Raw genomic sequence first — 18,810 nt, 5'->3', positions numbered from 1 at the left:
GGCAGAGCCCTAAAAACAGGTCTTGTTAAACTGGAAGTTTCTTGACAGAATAACAAAACATTGTCCACATATATCTGTCACAACATAGGGCAGGTCTGCCAGGAAAAATACACGGTCTATTCATTTCAAAAAATAAAAAAAAAGAAGCTCCCAAATCTCTGAAACATCTGATTTCCTCTCTCCATGGAAAAATGAGGTCTCTTTTGTTTTGAAATAGAATTTCCCTCGAAAACACTTTGGAAACTAAACAAAATTGACCATCGTTAGATTTATTGTCTTCTCGTCCTTTGTTTCTCCAGGCTGTTTATGACTTTGCTATGGAAACGTGGGGATTATTTACTCTTAAGTCGGTTTACAGTAACCTTCCCTTTCCTGACCAAACAACAAAGGAAATATTGAGTCAGGCGTCTCCCTGTTAGCGACATCTGGCAGATTCTGTCTCACTTTCAGTGTGTTTATACACAAACGCCAATAATGATGCATTTGAGGGTCTATTTTTGACCAACTCTTGAACCTATCTGAATGGTCATCCTGTTTTGCCTGTCTTCTTGCGTTTAGTGGAACTGGTTAATATAGATTTTACTAAAACACTTCTATTTAAAAGTGTGCTGAGCATCCTGGATGCAAGGCACATTTGCGTCACCTTGAGTCACATTTATGTGAACAATAGTATTCTGACACTGACATTAAGGCAATACACTGACGAAGAATCTAGCATGTAAAGATTTTCAATGATCTTAACCCAGCGCAAGTCATTCTAAAACTAAATCAGATTAAGACATCTGGAGTATTCCTATTTTAGCCACATTATCGAAATGCAGTATAGACATGTAGCATGATTACCATCTTGTAGAACCTTTGATTATTTTTCGCTAATCAGCAGTTTGAGAGCAAACAAAAGAGCAAGGCTTGAGCATTAATTTGCATCCGTCATTATTTAATGTATTTGCATGTAAAGCATGTCAAATTATTAACTGAACTGGAAGCTTTCCTAAAATGTAAAAATCAAACACTGAAAACTGTATGTTACAGTAAATATGTAGACCATTGCCATAGCGGACATATATACATTCATTCTTTCGTTTTCATTTCGGCTTAGTCCCTTTATTCATCCAGGGTCGCCACAGTGGAATGAACCGGCAACTTATCCATCACGTTTTTACGCAGCGTATTCCCTTCCAGCTGCAGCCCATCTCTGGGAAACATCCACACACACACTCATTCACACTCATACACTATGGACAATTTAGCCTACCCAATTCACCTGTACTGCATGTCTTTGGACTGGTGGGGAAACCGGAGCAACCGGAGGAAACCTACACAAAAGCAGGGAGAACATGCAAACTTCACACAGAAACGCCAACTGACCCAGCCGAGGCTCGAACCAGCAACCTTCTTGCTATGAGCCGACAGCACTACCTACTGCGCCACTGCATCGTCCACATATATACATAATAAATACAGTTAATTAAATATATTTATTTCCTTATTAGCAAAAGTATATCAGGTGTTAATACGTATTAATTGGTGGATTTATATTATATAATATAATTATTACTATTTTTTCATTCTCAACAAAAAGATTACTAATGTATATCAAGTAGTATGTGAACTGCAAAAAATATTACAATTGTTGGTACTGGTAGCCTAATGGGCAGTGTGCCGACATACAGCGTAATGTCGCTGTGGGGGTCTTGAGTTAGAGTCCTGACTCGCAGACCTTTTTAGATCCCATGCCCTTTTTTTTTTTCCAACTTCACTTTTTTTTTTATCATGCTGTCCTATCAAAATAGACCAACTGATTTCCCCTACCATAACTAAGACCAACTATATGCTGGAGGGTATGTTGAATGTCATCGTGTACACGGGGACATGATAATGTGTGCCATTAATCCATCAATGTGCTGTATCATAAAAGCAACTTATGTAAGCATTAATGCTGATATTGTCGGTGACACTTCACAATAAGCTCTTGTTTGTTATTATTAGTCAATATATTTACTAACATGAACTAATAACAAACAAAACGTGTACATCATTAATTAATCAAAGTTCAACATTTACTCATGCATTGTTCAAATACAAATTCATGCTTGTTAACATTAGTTATCGCAAAGAACTGTTTTAACACATGCTAACAAACTAAGTTGCAAAAATACTGTACTATTTTGTTCATTGCTTGTTTGTTAGTAAATTAATTAACTAATACAACCCTGTTGTAAAGTTTTGCCATACTATCTTATTCAGAATAAGGTAAACAATCAGATGACTGATGTCCATGAAAACCTGCCCAGTGATTAAGACTTTTCCGTGGAGATTTGGAAACCATTGTTAATCTTGAGTGACAAAAGACCAATTTCCGCTGCGGTGTTGTGTGCGTGCTGATCTGAATAGATGTGGCATGGTGACCAAGAGGCAGGCTGGTTGTTTTGTGGGCTGATGGAGGATGGGCGTCGGTGTTTGAGGGGACAGTATGTGCTGGTAAACTCTAATGGCTGGAGATGCCCGTCTCTGACATAAGATGATTCTGTGTGATGCCGTGCTGGACGTCTGTCTGACAGCCACCCAAAGGCTCCCATGGCCCCAGGAGAGGAGTTTCAGAGCAAACGGAAAATTGTTTTGTTTCTTTGGACAGATCAGTGCCTGAAGAGTTAAGATACCAGTGGAAGTGCTTGATGGAAACATGGAGAAATGTTGTAAATGCTGAGCTATTTGCTGTCTAGTTGCTACATCTGGAAGTGATGGGATTTGCTGCCATGTTAGTGTCATATTTTTGGCACATATTGCAAAAATTGCCTTTACATATTCTGCATTTTGCTTTTTCATTTGAAGTAATAAACACATAAAATATATTTTCTGTAAATACCCTAGTGCTCAGTATCCATTTCTCAGTTATAATAGGCAATGTATTCTGGTGCATCCAAACAAAACAGATTTATTAAACAGATATATTAATTAAAATAATATTTTAGTCACCAAACATATTTAGAAATTGAAAAATAATTCAATTAAATCCAAGCAGAATTTTGCACAATTTCAATTTTTTTTTTATTTATTTTAGTTTATTATAGTTGATTTTTATCTCTTTTTAAAATTGATATTTAATATTTTTCTATAACATATATATAAATTTGAGTGTGCTTGTTTTTGAACCGTTATTCATTCATTTTCTTTTCAGCTTAGTCCCTTTATTAATCTGTGGTAGCCACAGCGGAATGAATCGCCAACTTATCCACCTTATGTTTTACGCAGCGGATGCCCTTCCAGCTGCAGCCCATCACTGGGAAACATCCATACACTCTTATTCACACACATACACTATGGGCAATTTAGTTTACCCAAGTCACCTATACCACATGTCTTTGGACTGTGGGGGAAACTGGAGCACCCAGAGGAAACCCACGTGAACACAGGGAGAACATGATTTTTGGACCGTTATCATAAGTTAATTTGTTAGGTAAGCTATTATATTCTATTTAATTTTTTTTTTTTTATTCGGCTGTAATTATTAGAATGAAAGAAGTAAAACTGCTATCATTATTGCCCAATGACTTACTCTGTAAACCTAACTTGCATAGGTATTCTTTCAAATGGTCTTTTAAGCTGAATATTGATATCTTGCAAAATAAATATTGATAAATATAATAAAAATAAATACAATACCAATAAAATTGTATGTACTGTTATAATTGAAAATACTAAAGAAATTAGTTATTAAAACTATTATGTATCAAAATGATTTTAAAATATTGTTCCATTAAACAGCACTTGGAAAATATTTAAAAAAAAATTAAAAATTATTATATATACAGTTGAAGTCTGAAGTATTAGCCCCCTGCTTATTTTTCCCTCAATTTCTCTTTAACAGAGAAAATATTTTTTTTAAACACAGTTCTAATCATAATAGTTTTAATAACTCATCTCTAATAACCAATTTATTTTATCTTTGCCATGATGTAAATAATATTTTACTAGATATTTTTCAAGACACTTCCATACAGCTTAAAGTGACATTTAAAGGCTTAACTAGATTAATTAGGTTAACTAGGCAGGTTAGGGTAATTAGGCAAGTTATTGTATAATGATGGTTTGTTCTGTAGACTATCTAAAATATATATAGTTTAAAGGAGCTGATAATTTCAACCTTAAAATGGTTTATAAAAAATTCAAAACTACTTTAATTCTAGCTGAAATAAGACTTTCTCTAGAAGAAAAAAATATAAGACAAACTGTAAAAATGTCCTTGCTCAATTAAACATCAGATGGGAAATATTTGAAAAAGAAAAAAAATTCAGAGAGTGGCTAATAATTCTGACTTCAATTGTATATAAATCGGAAGTGCCCAAACTTTTTTCTATAAAGGGCCAAAACCAAACTTGACAGGGCTGAATATATACCAAAACCATATTACAATAAATTTGCCAAGGGGAATTTCCTGATTCATTTGGTAATATTTAAAAAAAAAAAAACAAAAAAAAAAACAAGCAAAATGTTGCTTTAAATCACATTAACTTACCCAGTATCATTTACATAATTTAACATTTTATAATTAACTTAACTGTAAAAACAAACAGATTACACTAGTCGAAATGCTCCAGCCTTTACCTTGATTTGCTCGCAGAGCAAAGTCTGATTCATTTACAACATTTAATTAATCATTTAATTTCAGTTGTCTTTTTTTGTAGCTCATAAAGGAATAAAGACATTCGCTCCAACACTCTGCATCATCTCCTCTCTTTTCAGATGGAATGGAGAGCCAAATCAAATTTGGCCCGCAGGCCCTACTTTGGGCATCTGATATAAACAGTTATGAACATATATATTCTATCACACATTTTGTGATTGTATACACACTGTAAAAATGCAACTCAAATCGATTGTTAGTTTAATGTTTTTTACAAATTTAAGTGGATTGAACAAAACAATAAAGCTGTCCCAAAAAACCTTAAGAATTTTGTTGTTTCAACTCATTTTAAATAAGTAGTTTGAACAAACAACAAAAGTAATTTTTATTGCATGTATAATATCCATTTGTACATTTATTAGAGTTTTTTTTTTTAAATCTCAGATTAAAACATAATTATTATTTTTTTCCAAATGCATTATTACCTTTTTCCTAATTCACAGGGTAATATTTTGGCCGTGAGCACAAATGATAATGACATGGACAAGATAAAACCAGAAAGAACATGTCATGAATGCACTTAATGGGCAAAAGTCCCCTTATAGATCAGGTATGATTTGCATCAAAAGTTACTCTAATAAAGACTTTTCAGAATGTACACTGAAATTCAATTAGTGTTGAAAGCATAACCAAAGCCATGAAAAATGAACTCATGGGGGGTCCGTCCTCCCTTCTGCCCTCAGGCAAAACAGCCCATTAATTTACTACATTCCATGTTTATTCACATATTCCTTTCAGATTTAATGCACAATTCTGTACTAATGCACAAAAACCTTGTCAAAGCTTGACGGAGATTATTTTAAACAAGTTAAAGGACAGAGAGAGAGAAACTGCACAGTAAAAAAATGATATGATCAATAAAACCAAAAGCAAGTTTTTATGTTAATTTAACTTATTAAATTGTTCTATCTTGTTTAAAGGGATAGTTCACCTAAAAATCTTTTTTGAGTTCTTTACTTCGCAAAGAAAGATTTTTAAAATGGAGTACCAGACCGAAAAAAATAAAATAAATGCATAATTATCCATATAAATGTATTAATAAAAAGATAATTATATTAATGTAGGTAGAGATAATTGATCTATGAATATAACAAATAAATGAAATAACAGATACATTTATTTAATTAAGTTTAAAATATAAAAAAAAAAATTAATGCAGAAAATATTACGAAGGAATGACAGAAAAATAATTTATTTATTTTCTATTATATTAAAATAAAAATGCAATATATTTCTTTTGTCATGTTTTTTTTTCTCTTTTTACATTTTACATAATTATTTTATTTTATTTTATTTAATGCAGCTTCGGTTCTTCATAGTTTTTTCTATGGAAGTCAGTGGTTACAGGTTTTTAGCATTCTTCCAAGTATCGTCTTTTGTGTTCAGCAAAGAAGAAACTCAAAGGTTTAAAACTACTATAGAATGAGTAAATTTTCTATTTTTGTGAACTATCCCTTTAAGCCATAAGCTTTTTAAATTCAATATAATGCAAGTTAAAATCACTTGTAGGGTTAATTTGATGTAATAACAAAATAATATAGGCAAACCAATTTTTTTTTACACGATTCAAGCCAAACACTCATTTTAAAGGCACTATTAATTTTTTAACAAATTTCAAACTGATAAGTGGCCCATCTTAATTAGAAGAAAGTCTTTTTTTCTTTTTCTTTTTTCGCTCTTGCTTCCATGGATATAAAGCTCTCCTTTGACTGAACAAAACAAAGCTTGAGGTCTGGGATCCTCATCCTCCAAGAGAAGAGCTAATCAAAGCTTTAGTCATTAACAGCTGCAAAGTAAATATAAGTTTACCTGGAGGTCACATCCACTGCATCTGCTAAATTATGTAGCAATTACAGTGGATGGAGAGTTGTTGTTTGTGGGTTACAGTAATGACAAGAGCAGGTCAGCCGTGTCAGAGAGGAAGACCCCCCGTTCCTCATTCACATTCAGAAAGCTAATCATTTGAAGTGTGCTTGTTAGGCCCACTTCAAGTTTTACCATTAATCTAAGCAGCACCTCTGATCTTGATAATGCAGTATTTTTCATCCTGTATGGCTCTGTTGAATGCAGGTTTGTCTAAAATAGTTGTCGGAAGAGCTTTATGGGGAGCAGGATATGTGGAACTTGTAATTTTAAATGAACCCTTCTGGAATATAACAGGTTCACTATTAAAATTTCCTTCATTAGACCAGCTTTAACCTGACAGTTTGGTTTGTCCATATTTTAAAAGTACAAATGAAATCAAAACTAACTATATGATTTTGTTAGCGCTTACTGCCAGTTTTGTAGTAAACAATTCATCTGTGCATGTCATTAAGAAAAAAAAAGATTGCCCTTGTATTATAAATTAAAATCTAAAAATACACAAATGTTAAGTTTTTTTGAGGTATTGGACATGGTTAACACTTAACCACAGCACTCCAACTCTCATGTTTGACAACAAACAGAAATGAAGAGGGGAAGGTGTCTGTTAGGTTGTAATAACTCCCATTTAAAAACCCATTTCCCGAGCTTTCTGAATAAAATGTCTGCTTTACTACATCCAATCAGCTTGCAGCAGAAAAAAACAGGCCACGCCCACTGTTTTCTCATTTAATAGTCACAGTCAACACTTCTAGTTCATATGGGTTTTGAGCAAATTTGGGTTGAAATAGCCTAGATTTATAGCCTACAAATCTATATGAGTGTACAAGCTGTGACCGGCTGAAAGAATTTGGACATAATGTTGATTACAAAAAAGGTTAGACTCTTGGAGTGAAAGGAAAATGTAAAATTAATCATGTCTTTATGAAAATTTATACATGGGGGAAAAAGCGCAAACAAAACATTACACACTATTTCGACTGAAATTCAGGTAATAAAATATGGACCAAAAAAACCCCCAAAACTTTAGATTATAAATTTTTATTAGCAAAAAATTTGACCCAACTTTTAGTTTGCCCATATTTTGCTTACATTTTGGTTAAAAGTAATATAGTGTGAACAAATCATGAAAAATGTTTTGTATTTTTTAAAATGTTTAGTGGTTTATAGAACAACAAAGAAAGCTCAAGCGCAAACCCATAAAAAATGTGATAGAAAAATACATTAGTATTTTATTTTATTATATTATGTGTTAAATTGTTATATTAACGTCTATATTTATATTATGTAATACATTTACAATTATAAAAGTTAGATATTTACACAAAAATTGTATGGTTGTCCACTGTTTAAATGCTTAAGCTGTTTATATTTGGGCTGAATCTGATTGGCTGTCTGTGTTTATATCATTCATCAGCTGGAAATAATTGTTCTGAAAACGATTCCAGTGCTATTGTTCCTCTGTGCCTCATAGAAATAGAATGATTATTAAAACTTTATAGTTACTGTTCTACCATAGTTATAGGCTTCTCTGTGATCAAGCTGTTAAATCAGCATTTTTTTTACAGTCAAATTAAGGTTTTAATAGATTTTTGCAGCCACAACGAGTTGGAAAATTGAATAATATGATGTCAATGGTGTTTTAAAAGCACTATAACACACTAAACTCTGCATATTGTAATATTCCTGCATATTCACTATACTTCCAAAGGCCCATTCAACAAGTCTTGATAGTGTTTTCTGTATTATCTGCAAAAACAACAAATCCATTTTGACAGATCTTTCAAAAATTTAAGACGCACTATGTTGAGAGCCATAAATTACACACGAGAGGCACGAAAACAGGACAGAAGTTGTTGGATGTGAGAGATATGAATTATTGATGGTAAAACTGTGTACTTGGTTCTGCTTTCTGTTGTTTTGCCGTGCATTTCTCCATTTGTCTCATGTTGCTAAATTTTTAAGTTTTTTTTTTTTTCCATGTCAGATTTATGCCACTTCTTAACACCCAAATCACAACTGACAACCCCTGGTCGGCACATTGCGGCAGAAATCACCTGGGCACTGAGAAAGTAAAAAGCGATTTAAATATTAAATACACTTCCTTAGAAAAGTGGCAAAATCTTTTGAATTAACAGAAAAGATGCAAGACCCTAATTGAAGAGGCTTTGATTTATTCATTCATATTTAGAGAGCGCAGCACATTTCCCGCTCCTCTGCAAACTCATGCATTTCCTTCGCTCTATAATAAAGCACGAGGAATCTCTAAGTGCCTGTTTTATTTATTTATCCTAAAACAGAAGGATTCTTCAAGCTTAATGCAGATTTTGCCATTCGGAGACAGAATAATGGATGGTAGCCTCATGTATTTTTAATGGCTGCATGTTGTGTGGCAGATAAACATGGTGTTTGAGATGTTTTCTCTCCGCCGAGCTGTGTATTCCCAAGATGTGGCTGTACTCTGTACGCCGGGAAACCACAGCCACAAAAAGGCCATTTATACGACCAAAAAAAAAAAAAAAAAGACATTTTCAGTGAGTTTCAGTAAGTCATGCCTGAGCCGTACGGTTTGTTTGAAAAAAGACATAAAATATATCGCTTCATAATATCCAGTTACCTCAGCCGATATGTAATCTAACCACTTTGCTTTGTTTCTCGACCTTTTAGACACGTTGACACATTGACTAATGCTAGCGGTGCCCTAAATCTCTCAGGAGTCTACCTGTTGTCTTTCGGTGAGCTCTTGTCTTTTGTTCACGGCTTTAAATATAGAGTCTGTTTTAATGAATGAAATAATTTTGGCCACTGAGACTAACTGCAGTCTTCCTAATAACGTGTTTGGGCTCATTTTTAATAAGTCATCATAATTATGTGGAGAATTTGATTGGGCATCTGTGCCCAGGAAGATGAAGTATGTTGTGTGGGCATGACGGTAAAGGATATTGCTTGCTGTTCATACATAATTGAGAGATCTTGAATGTCAGACCTGCGGGAGCAAATGCCGGAAAAAGCATTGGAGTTCACCAACAACAGACGCATGGCAACCGTTGCACGCTGAATTTCTGCAATGGAGGGACACATGTCACACATAAACTAGGTTTTGTGTCTTAAATGGAAGATGTTTGGCTGTTATTAGCTTATTAAAAAATTACTTTCAAATTGAGCTGTGCGATACTGAAGAAAGATGCAACCTTATAGCATTAGAAATTAGGTGATATTCAATATGTGATGTGATATTTAAAAAAATATAAGCTAACCATAACTAGTATTTTTAACAAGTTTTGCTGTTGGATTAAGCAAATGAGACAATTTAACACTGTGAACGATCAAAAATAGCATAAACCTGACAAACCGAGTTTCTACTTTGCTATCTTATTGGATGGGTGTGGCCCTGTGGCTCTGCCGCCTCTGACATGGAAATCTCTGGTTTATATTTTGTTCAATCTATTAATGCTAGAAGTTTGTGTAAAAACACAAAAGAGCTGAAACTGAAGAGTGTAACTAATTAAAATCAGCACGGACACAGTTTTTGCATAAGGGGCCGATCACTCTGAACACGCTATTTGCGTAGAGAAGCGCCTTTTTTGAATGATTTACTAATGGCTACGAGCATTACATGCTGCTTATGCGTCCTCCGTGCCTTGCGTTTCAACCACCTGCTGCGCCTCGGGATTTGCCGTTGAACGCCATGAGCTCGCTGTTGAAAAAAGTCAACTCGAAGCAGAAAAAGCTTATGACGTCAGTCGCATCTTTATAATTCTCCAATCATATGAACTCAGAGGCGGGGTTTCCGTTGAGGTGCTTAATGTGTTTGTGTGACTTTTGAAAATGGAGGAGAGACTTGTGGTTGCTGTTTTGAGTTATTTAGAGCTGTATGAATCCCAAATCTTGAATATCACAATTTTATTACATTTTTAAATTATACCAATATCAACAGCAACACTCGCGCACAATACACAGCTGATTCAGTTGTTGCTATATAGACATAAAAATCGCACCGCGCTTCTTTTTATATTGTCAAAAAAAAAAAGCCAGCATAGTGCGCCTTACATTTTTGTAACATAAAGGCCTGTGCGCACCGAGGGATTTTTTGCTCGAATTTTCCATCGACGTTTAACGCGTTGTGAATAAATAAAGGGTGTCAATGTGATTGTGCACATCAACGCACAAAACGCCAGGCGCAAAAGCGTCATTTAAAAAAAAAAAAAGGCCTCATGCTCGTTTTTTTTTGTTTTACCTTCTCCACTAATCAGATCGGCACTTTTGTTCACGTGCACAGAGCTGCTGAAGTTAGAGTAAACAGCACTTGGAGGCGCTCAAGCTCAAAACTGTGAATGCGAGCGCACATTGAAGAAGATGCTCAGAGGCGATATGAATGTTTAGCTGCTTATTGCTCTGGTGAACAATAATCATTTCTTCAACACTAGAGCTGGAGCTGCTGCTTGAACCATCCATGCTTTTTAGAGTCACCAGTAACTTAAACAACAAGTGTGTGAACTTCCTCTCCTCCTCTTCTTCTGTGTTATAAACGGGTGTCAGAAGCTTAAGGTTGTGTAGCGCCATCCAACGTCAAGGAGTGATTTTGCACACTCTTCAGCTTGACGCCATTGAAAAGCGCTTAGGTTTGAATACGGATTCTCTGATGATAAACACAAACTAAAAGCTTCCCGGTGTGTAGGAGCCTTAACGTTGCGCTTGGTGTGATTGGCTGCTAATGGGAAAGGAAGCAGTCAACTGTGTCATAATAAAAACTCTGCTGCTTTTGCGCAGTTACGCTAGTCTTTTATCAGCAATTGCTTCAGCACTTTCAGCCTTACGCGTGTTTCCACTGGCACGTTGAGAGCACAGCTTAGCGAGCATTTTCAGTTCATTCATATGAAAGTTGGGTTTAAATTTGAATGGACAAAGCGTTGAGAGCAGCTAACATAAGAAAGTTTTACACACCCCAGAGCAGTAGCTTTATAGTGTTGCCTCCAGCACTGAGCTCGGATTTGAAGCTGTAGTGGAAATGCACCATTACATCATTACGTCTGCATGTGTCCCATAGAATGTAATGGAAAAACTCCCATGATTCCACACTCAGTCAAATTGTCATCAAACTACGCCTTTGTTTATTGTGAATATGCGCCCTCTAGCTGTAAAAATTATACTGCATCTGCACAAAGAGATCTATGAATAAACATAGTTTGCCAAATAACAGAGTTTTTTACATATCGCTGTTCTCAGAAGCTTGTCTAACCGGTGTAATGCTTTACTTGGTTTTATTTTGATATTGAAAGGTAAAATAAATTGCAAATGTACATTTTGAACAAAATGTAAATAAAATATAAATGTCATAGTTACATTTTTATTGAAACACCAATCAACATTGCAGATCACTTACGGATGTTTAGTGACATCATTCACCTGCTCACGTGTTTTAAACTTTTCTTTACATCCACACTGTAGAAAATGCTGGATTCCACACAATAGCTTCATGTTACCCCAAAACAAGCCAATTAAGTTAACCTTGTTGTTTTAACAAATTTAAGTGGATTGAGCATAAAACAATTAAGTTGTCCCAATTTAAAAAAACTCAAGAATTGTGTTGTTGCAGCATTTTACTCGTTTGAAATAAGTAGCTTTAACAAGAAGCAAATATAATTTTTTGAGTGTAAACGACGAACGAAAGTGAACTTTGCAGTGAGTATATCAGTATATATATTTATAGATTCACACAAGTATCAGCATTCCTAGCGGAGGTTTGCCTAGCGAAGGTTTGGTAGACCTGTATTCACACTCCAGCCAATAACAACCCCATTACACAAAGCTAACATCACTCCTTCAACTGACCCGACCTCTGTTTTCCTGTAGTTCATGTCTAGGATAGCGGTCAATCATCGTTCACTTCTAGACGCTCCCTTGCGGTTAGCACTCCACATCTGTCTACCTTCCCTACTTTCACTTCATGCATTATAAATGAGCATGTGAAATCACGATAGAAGCCCAGACTGTCACTTTTGGCTAGTTTTTGTTTGCCCGCAATCTGATTTCATTGATCTTCCACTTGGAGTCCATTTTTCACTCTTTTCTCTCTCTCTTAGGCCTCTTCCGCTTATGTGTCTTCTAGGAGGTCTGTGCTATGAGAGTCGTCCATAACACAAAAACCTGACTGTGTAACTCAATGAAATACGGGAGCTGACAGGATGCTATTTATTTCCCGTTGAGCCACAGTCTCCACTAAGATGAATGGAGGCTCTGCCATGGGAGCGAAGAGCCAGCTTTATTTTTCTGACGTTTTCGCGTTTAATGCGAGATATATTTCACAGGAGGCGTCTTTGTGCTCTCTCCCCTTTTTGCATTTTCTTTTAAAGCTCAGACGCAGTTATTGATACGCCGGCTTGAGTACATTACGCTTTATTTGTTGGTAAGCACCATTTTTGCATATTGACAGTAACAAGCAAATGCATGTATGGAAATTCTAATATAAATTGACTGATGTTTAGAGGCCCGGTTTCTGCTCGCTAAGCTCTTCCCAGACTTGTATACAGTTCTTTATTGCTAATCCTAGCAAGCGGCTTTAAAGAGTCCAACTTTTGACTTTTATCTTGTATTACAGTAATGACATATGGCTGCTCTCCCTAATGCGCATAAAGCAATGAGGAAGAAAAGGCTGCAACATGATGAAAAGGGAGCCGCTTGTATCTTGATATTTGGGAACGGGGAGGGTAATCTTTCTATAATGGCTTTAGCTTTATGATGTCACTATTTCATCGGCTTGACGCACCTTTTATGGAATTTTTGTATTCATGAGAAAATAAATACCAAGACAAACTAACTGGGAGGAATGGAAGGAGGACGACATACTGTTTGATTTTTTTTATCCTATATTTTAGAAAGGACAGAGATGTAATTTTGAGTAAAAAATATATATTACCAGATTATTTTCTCTAGAATTATCACATAATTATAGCAAAATGTGTTTTTGACATGATTAATACATGATTATTTTACACCCGCTTCCAGTGTTGTCAGTGATTATCAGCTGATAGATATGGGCCAGTAGGGTCCTTCTTCGCTTACTAGTATACTAATAAAGAAGACTCCAGATCCAGATCTGTGTTTACATTACTGAAACGGTTGGGTAGGGTTGGAGTAGGGGTAGACATGAATAAAATACAATTAATAGGAAATTTAATAATAATATATTTCATTCCTGTTTACTTGTGTCCGCAGCAGTGTGTTATCTATAGCTCTATTTTATTCTATATTCTAGAAAGGACAGAGATTTAATTCGGAGGAAAAAAATATATTAATGGATGATTTGGACTAGAATTATCACTTAATTATAACAAAATGTTGACAGTGTATTTGACATGATTAACACATGATTAATATACACCCACTTCCAATGTTATCACTCGATTGAATGGGTGTTATCAGTGGTTATCAGCTGATAGATTTGGGCCAGTAGGGGCCTTCTGCTCCTACTAGTAGGCTGTTATAGTCCATCCAAATGGTTAATCAGCTATAGATTACATACGGCTTCAGCCAGAAGTTAACGAGAATTATTTATATTGTTTATGAAATTTCCCATAAATTGCTTTTTTTTTTTTACTGTTTACCCCTGAGTGTTCTTAGTATTTTCAGGTTAATATTATTTTTGATTGTTTACACTGTTGAAATGTCCTAATTGTTTTATCCATCAGTAAAACATTGCTGTTCACTTTCAGAAATTGTGGTAATGCTTTCTTTTCCCTCATGTGAAACATGTCAAATATAACATAATATATCAAGTACCGCATTATTTAGCATGCTATCAAGTCGCATCTTTTTTCAGTATAACACAGCTCTATTAGACGTTAATAAAATACAATTAATGGGAAATTTAATAAATAATATAAATCATTTTCATGGTTAATCAGCTATACTAATAGACTCCAGATCCAGATCTGTATTTACTTTACTGTGACGGGTTTAGCATTGGGGTAGGGGTAGATGTTAATAAAACACAATTAATGGTCAATTTAATAAATAATATAAATAATTCTTGTTAACTTGTGTCCACAGCAGTATGTGATCCATAGCTGATTAACCATGTGAAAGGATGATAACAGCCTTCTGAGCCTACTAGTAGGCGCAGAAGTACCCTACTGGCCCATATCTATCTATCTATCTACTTTTGCTACTTATAACTTTAGACTGACAGAATCTGCGGACATTTTTTGCTATTTCTGCGAGAATATTCTTAAAAATCTGCGGATTTATGCGGAAGGATTTTAGGAGTGTCATAACTAAAACCCTAATATATGAAATAAAATGTAATACCCTTTTAACTTTTATTTAATGTTTACAATGCAAATCCAATTAGATCCACTTTATTTGGTAAACAAAGAAAATCTCTCATATAATATATCTACTAAAAGACAGAAAATTACTTTCGAAACTGTATTGTAAATGAATAATTTGAATTGAATGTTTTCATATTAGTCAATAATAATACTAAAATTAATAAAAAAAAACTGAATAAATATAAATTTACACACATTTACACATAAACAGAACCAATGATGGGCTAAAATCTGCAGAACTCTGTGGAAATTTGTGCGCACAGGTTCCATGTGGGCCTAGTTATAACAAAAAAAAAAGAAAGAGAAATTAATAAATAAATTAAAGATTGATTTTATGATAATCTATCTTTAATACGGTTTCTTCACATTCTTGCATCATCAGCTGTGAGTATGAGGTCATTCAGACATTGTGAGCAGAGTGGACAGGAGTGGATGCAGTTTGTTTGTGTTGTGGATCTTGAGTGTCGTCATATATGAAGTGTCTCTGTCTACTTCCAGCTCACCTTGTGTCTCTGCTGACAGAGCTGTTCACATCACAGTCTTGACCTCAACAATACTGTACACAAGAGGACAGAAGCAGGACCACTCAAAGCTGCTGCTCTCTATTACCACACATAAGCACATTTGAAGTTACAACTGTTTTGTTCTGTCATTTGTTTAGGAATGAATTATTGTCAAAAAATCAGTGGCCAAAAAATTTAACAAATTCACCAATATTTGTTATTTGCCTCATTGGTTAGAAATGAATAATTATTTAGAAAAATCAAAAAGGATTTTAATTAGCAGAGTATTCTATTAGGGTTAAAGAAAACTTGTTATAGGATTAATATTTGTTAAGAATTCTCTAAACTGTACAAATAATAAAAAAAAAAAAATAGGACCGTTTAGAAATATGTAGTTACCAGTATTAAAATTAGCATAAATCTGTTATTTTATAAAATGATAATAACCAAATTGAAAGGACTGAAATTATTAAAATAGAAATGACTGAAAGTACAAAAATTATGTAATGGGGAAAACAAATAGCTTATTTGCTAATATCTCATTACAAAAATGTAAACAGCAAAATTACCAAAATTTAAAAGAATTCTGTGAGGAAAATCGCTGATCATTTAATTGCAATATGTTTTAAAATAGATAATTACCAAAACTGAAATCACCAAATTCTACCAAAAGAAAAAATAGCAAGACAAATACAAAGATTTTGCACAAAACATACCAAGTAATAGTACCACACTAATCTTTAAATGACCTATATGACTTACACTGGACTTTAAACAAGTGCCGCTTGAGTCTTTTTTTCCCCCCATATCATTAGTTTCCAAACCTTTAAACAAGCTTATTTTCCTCTTTGACTCTATGTTTCCAATGAGTAAGGACTTTACAAGAGATGCTTACAGACCGAATCAAGCTCTTTGAATCTGTTTAGATGATTTTAAAAGGAGAGGCAAGGCTGTGACTCTGAGATTTATGGCTTTGCTGTCTTTCTCTGGATTGATGCTGAGCTTTTTCCGGCCCTTTCTGCTTTTACAACATCATCTTGTATCCAGAGATGTGGCATCAGCCCAGTAAAGCCCCGTTTAATGTTCAATACTCAACATTAAAGACCAAAAAAAGCTATAAAGAATTCCAATGTAAGCGTCTTGCGCTTTAGATAAAGAGCATTTGTTGCCGTCCGTATGTCTCTGATGTGTTTTTCAGAGTTTGCACGCAGATGAAGTCTCCGAATGTAAGCAATTAAAAGCAATTACCAAATAGACTCAATTGAGAATGGCAAAAATGCTAATTTTTAAATTAGCAAATGATGTGCAAATGCTCTTTTTTTGTTTCTGTTTAGAAAAATCTAATTACTAAAATTAAAATAGCAAAAGTCATTATAATTGAAATGGCATGAGAAAATACTGTCAGGAAAAACTGTGTATTTTGTATTTGACTGCTGTAGATGCGGATAATTTAGATCCATTTTGAAATTACCTAATTGAAATGATCAACATGTAAACAATCAATAGAATTCCAAAGGTTCTGTGAGAATTTATTTATTTTATTTATTTGCCTCATAATGCAAGTGTTTTTTTCTTTCAATAAAGACAATTTTTTGCCATTCATAATTCATTAGCCAGGATTCCATCTTTGAAGGAAATCTTTTCAAAGTTTGCACGAAAAGAAAAGAATAAACCAAATGCAAGTTAGGTGCGTTTCTATCAAGTTGTTATGGTAGCTGACTGTAGTATTGCTATCCTAACCAACAATAAACATGGCAAGCAAAATGGAGACTGACAAGTAGAGCCAGACAGAATCTGCGGAAATTATTTGCTATTTCTGTGCAGAGGTTTGTAAAAAATCTGCATATTTATATGGCCTTATATTGAGAGTACAATAACTTAAAACAGGAAAGGTTTACAGAGCAGATCCAATTATATTTTGTAAACAAGGCCAGTCTCTCATGTAATATATCTATTAAAATAGATAAAATATTGCTATATACATTGTATTGTAAATAAATCATATAAACAATTGCATATTATTCAATAATGTTACTGAGCTGATATTGGCAAAAATCTGAGGATTTCTGTGTGCACGGATTTCATGTGGGCCTACTGATTAGTCACTTGGATGTAATGTTTGCTTAGTCAGAGTTTATTCTACAAATATGTTATCATATTTCACATTATTCGAAATTTGGCGTTTTCCAGCACTCGTTTCTAATGCTATACTTCAAAATATGTATTAACACAGGGTGATGCCATTGCTATCCAGCCATTGAGTCATTTGAGTCAAACTCTTTGAAAACAAGCAAGTAAAAGCAATCACAAACGACCAAAAATGAGAGCAAAATAAGTACAAATAGTGAGAAAACTAATAATTTGCTTAATTTTGTTTTTAAATCTCTCATCATCAAGTTGAAATGACATTTAAAAATTCTGTCGGGAGGAAAAGCTGCGTACTTGTTATTTGTTGTTTGCCATCCATACATCATTGATGTGTTATTCAGAGTTTGTGCAAGGAGACGAAATCTTTGAGCGTAAGCAAGTAAAAGCAATTGTAGGTTTGCTTTTGTAAGTCTCCCCCCCCCCCCCCGTTTCTGCGGGTTCATTTTAATTCATGGTATTGCTATGTAAATGAGACGCGGGCTGAGAGCAGAGGAAGGTGAGTTATAAGGACAGGTGAAGCCAAGGAAGGGCATCCGTTTTGATCGCTTGTTACACCGCATCGCATTAAGGCTCTAATACAATCCAGCTTATCGTTTGGACAAACAAGACGACTGTATCTTTCCCTTCGGTTTCACATGCGGCGCAGTAAAATGAGTGATGTTTGTAAAACGGGACGGTTGTGCGCAGTAAGCAGTTTTACATGGTCGCTCTGAGTTTTTATGTGGCGCTTCATGAGGCCGAACGCCTAATGCACCCTGACACTCTGTTTTGATATCATTACTACATTATAGCAGGCATTTTTGAGTGAAAAAATACGCTACTTAGAAAGTCGAAATTCATAAATAAATTTATGTCAAACTGCACTTAATATTGATTTTGTTAGTGTTCAGATTCAGTAATAAGGTAAAGGGTGCATGAATATTTAAATATGATCTTCATTTTCTGCATCTCCTAATGGCCCAAGCTCCTCCGCACTCAATTTAAACACAATTTAGAAACTATAATGTATTGAAAAATACAGGGATTTGGCAATAAATCACAAAGAGAATATCTCAGGCCTATTATAAGGTAGTTCAATATTGGCCCCCAGAGGGGCCCGCACAATTAGATTCCTGTTTTTAAGCTGTTCAATTATCCAACTGCTCTCATTTCAAGGGACTTCTATACCTTTTAAAGCATTTAGCTTATAGAAACAACACAATGGAGTGGTATAAAAAAAATTGTAAGGGGCAGCAGGGGAGTTTAGAGGGGACGATAAGGCCATCTGTGTCTGCTTCCATTT

The 18,810-nt window shown here is 34.5% G+C and overlaps 1 protein-coding gene across 6 annotated transcripts in view; it reads left to right on the top strand.

Moving 5' to 3' along the window:
• Positions 1-16,983, top strand: part of ciroz (ciliated left-right organizer protein containing ZP-N domains) — a 37,154-nt gene extending 20,171 nt beyond the window's left edge. For 2 of the 6 annotated variants that reach the window (XM_087304995.1, XM_087305001.1), the window contains exon 12: positions 4,744-4,953. The gene's annotated coding sequence lies outside the window, so the exon portion shown is untranslated. Of the gene's footprint in view, positions 1-4,743; positions 4,954-12,630; positions 14,263-15,375 lie in introns of those variants that run through there. The other 4 variants (XM_087304997.1, XM_087304996.1, XM_087304999.1 and 1 more) reach the window with 4 other exon arrangements.
• Positions 16,984-18,810: the final 1,827 nt, after the last annotated feature.

This window comes from Danio rerio, chromosome 23, assembly GCF_052040795.2.
Source record: "Danio rerio strain M-AB ecotype USA chromosome 23, GRCz13ab, whole genome shotgun sequence".
Taxonomy (NCBI): domain Eukaryota; kingdom Metazoa; phylum Chordata; class Actinopteri; order Cypriniformes; family Danionidae; genus Danio; species Danio rerio.
This window is presented reverse-complemented; position numbering and strand designations above follow the sequence as displayed.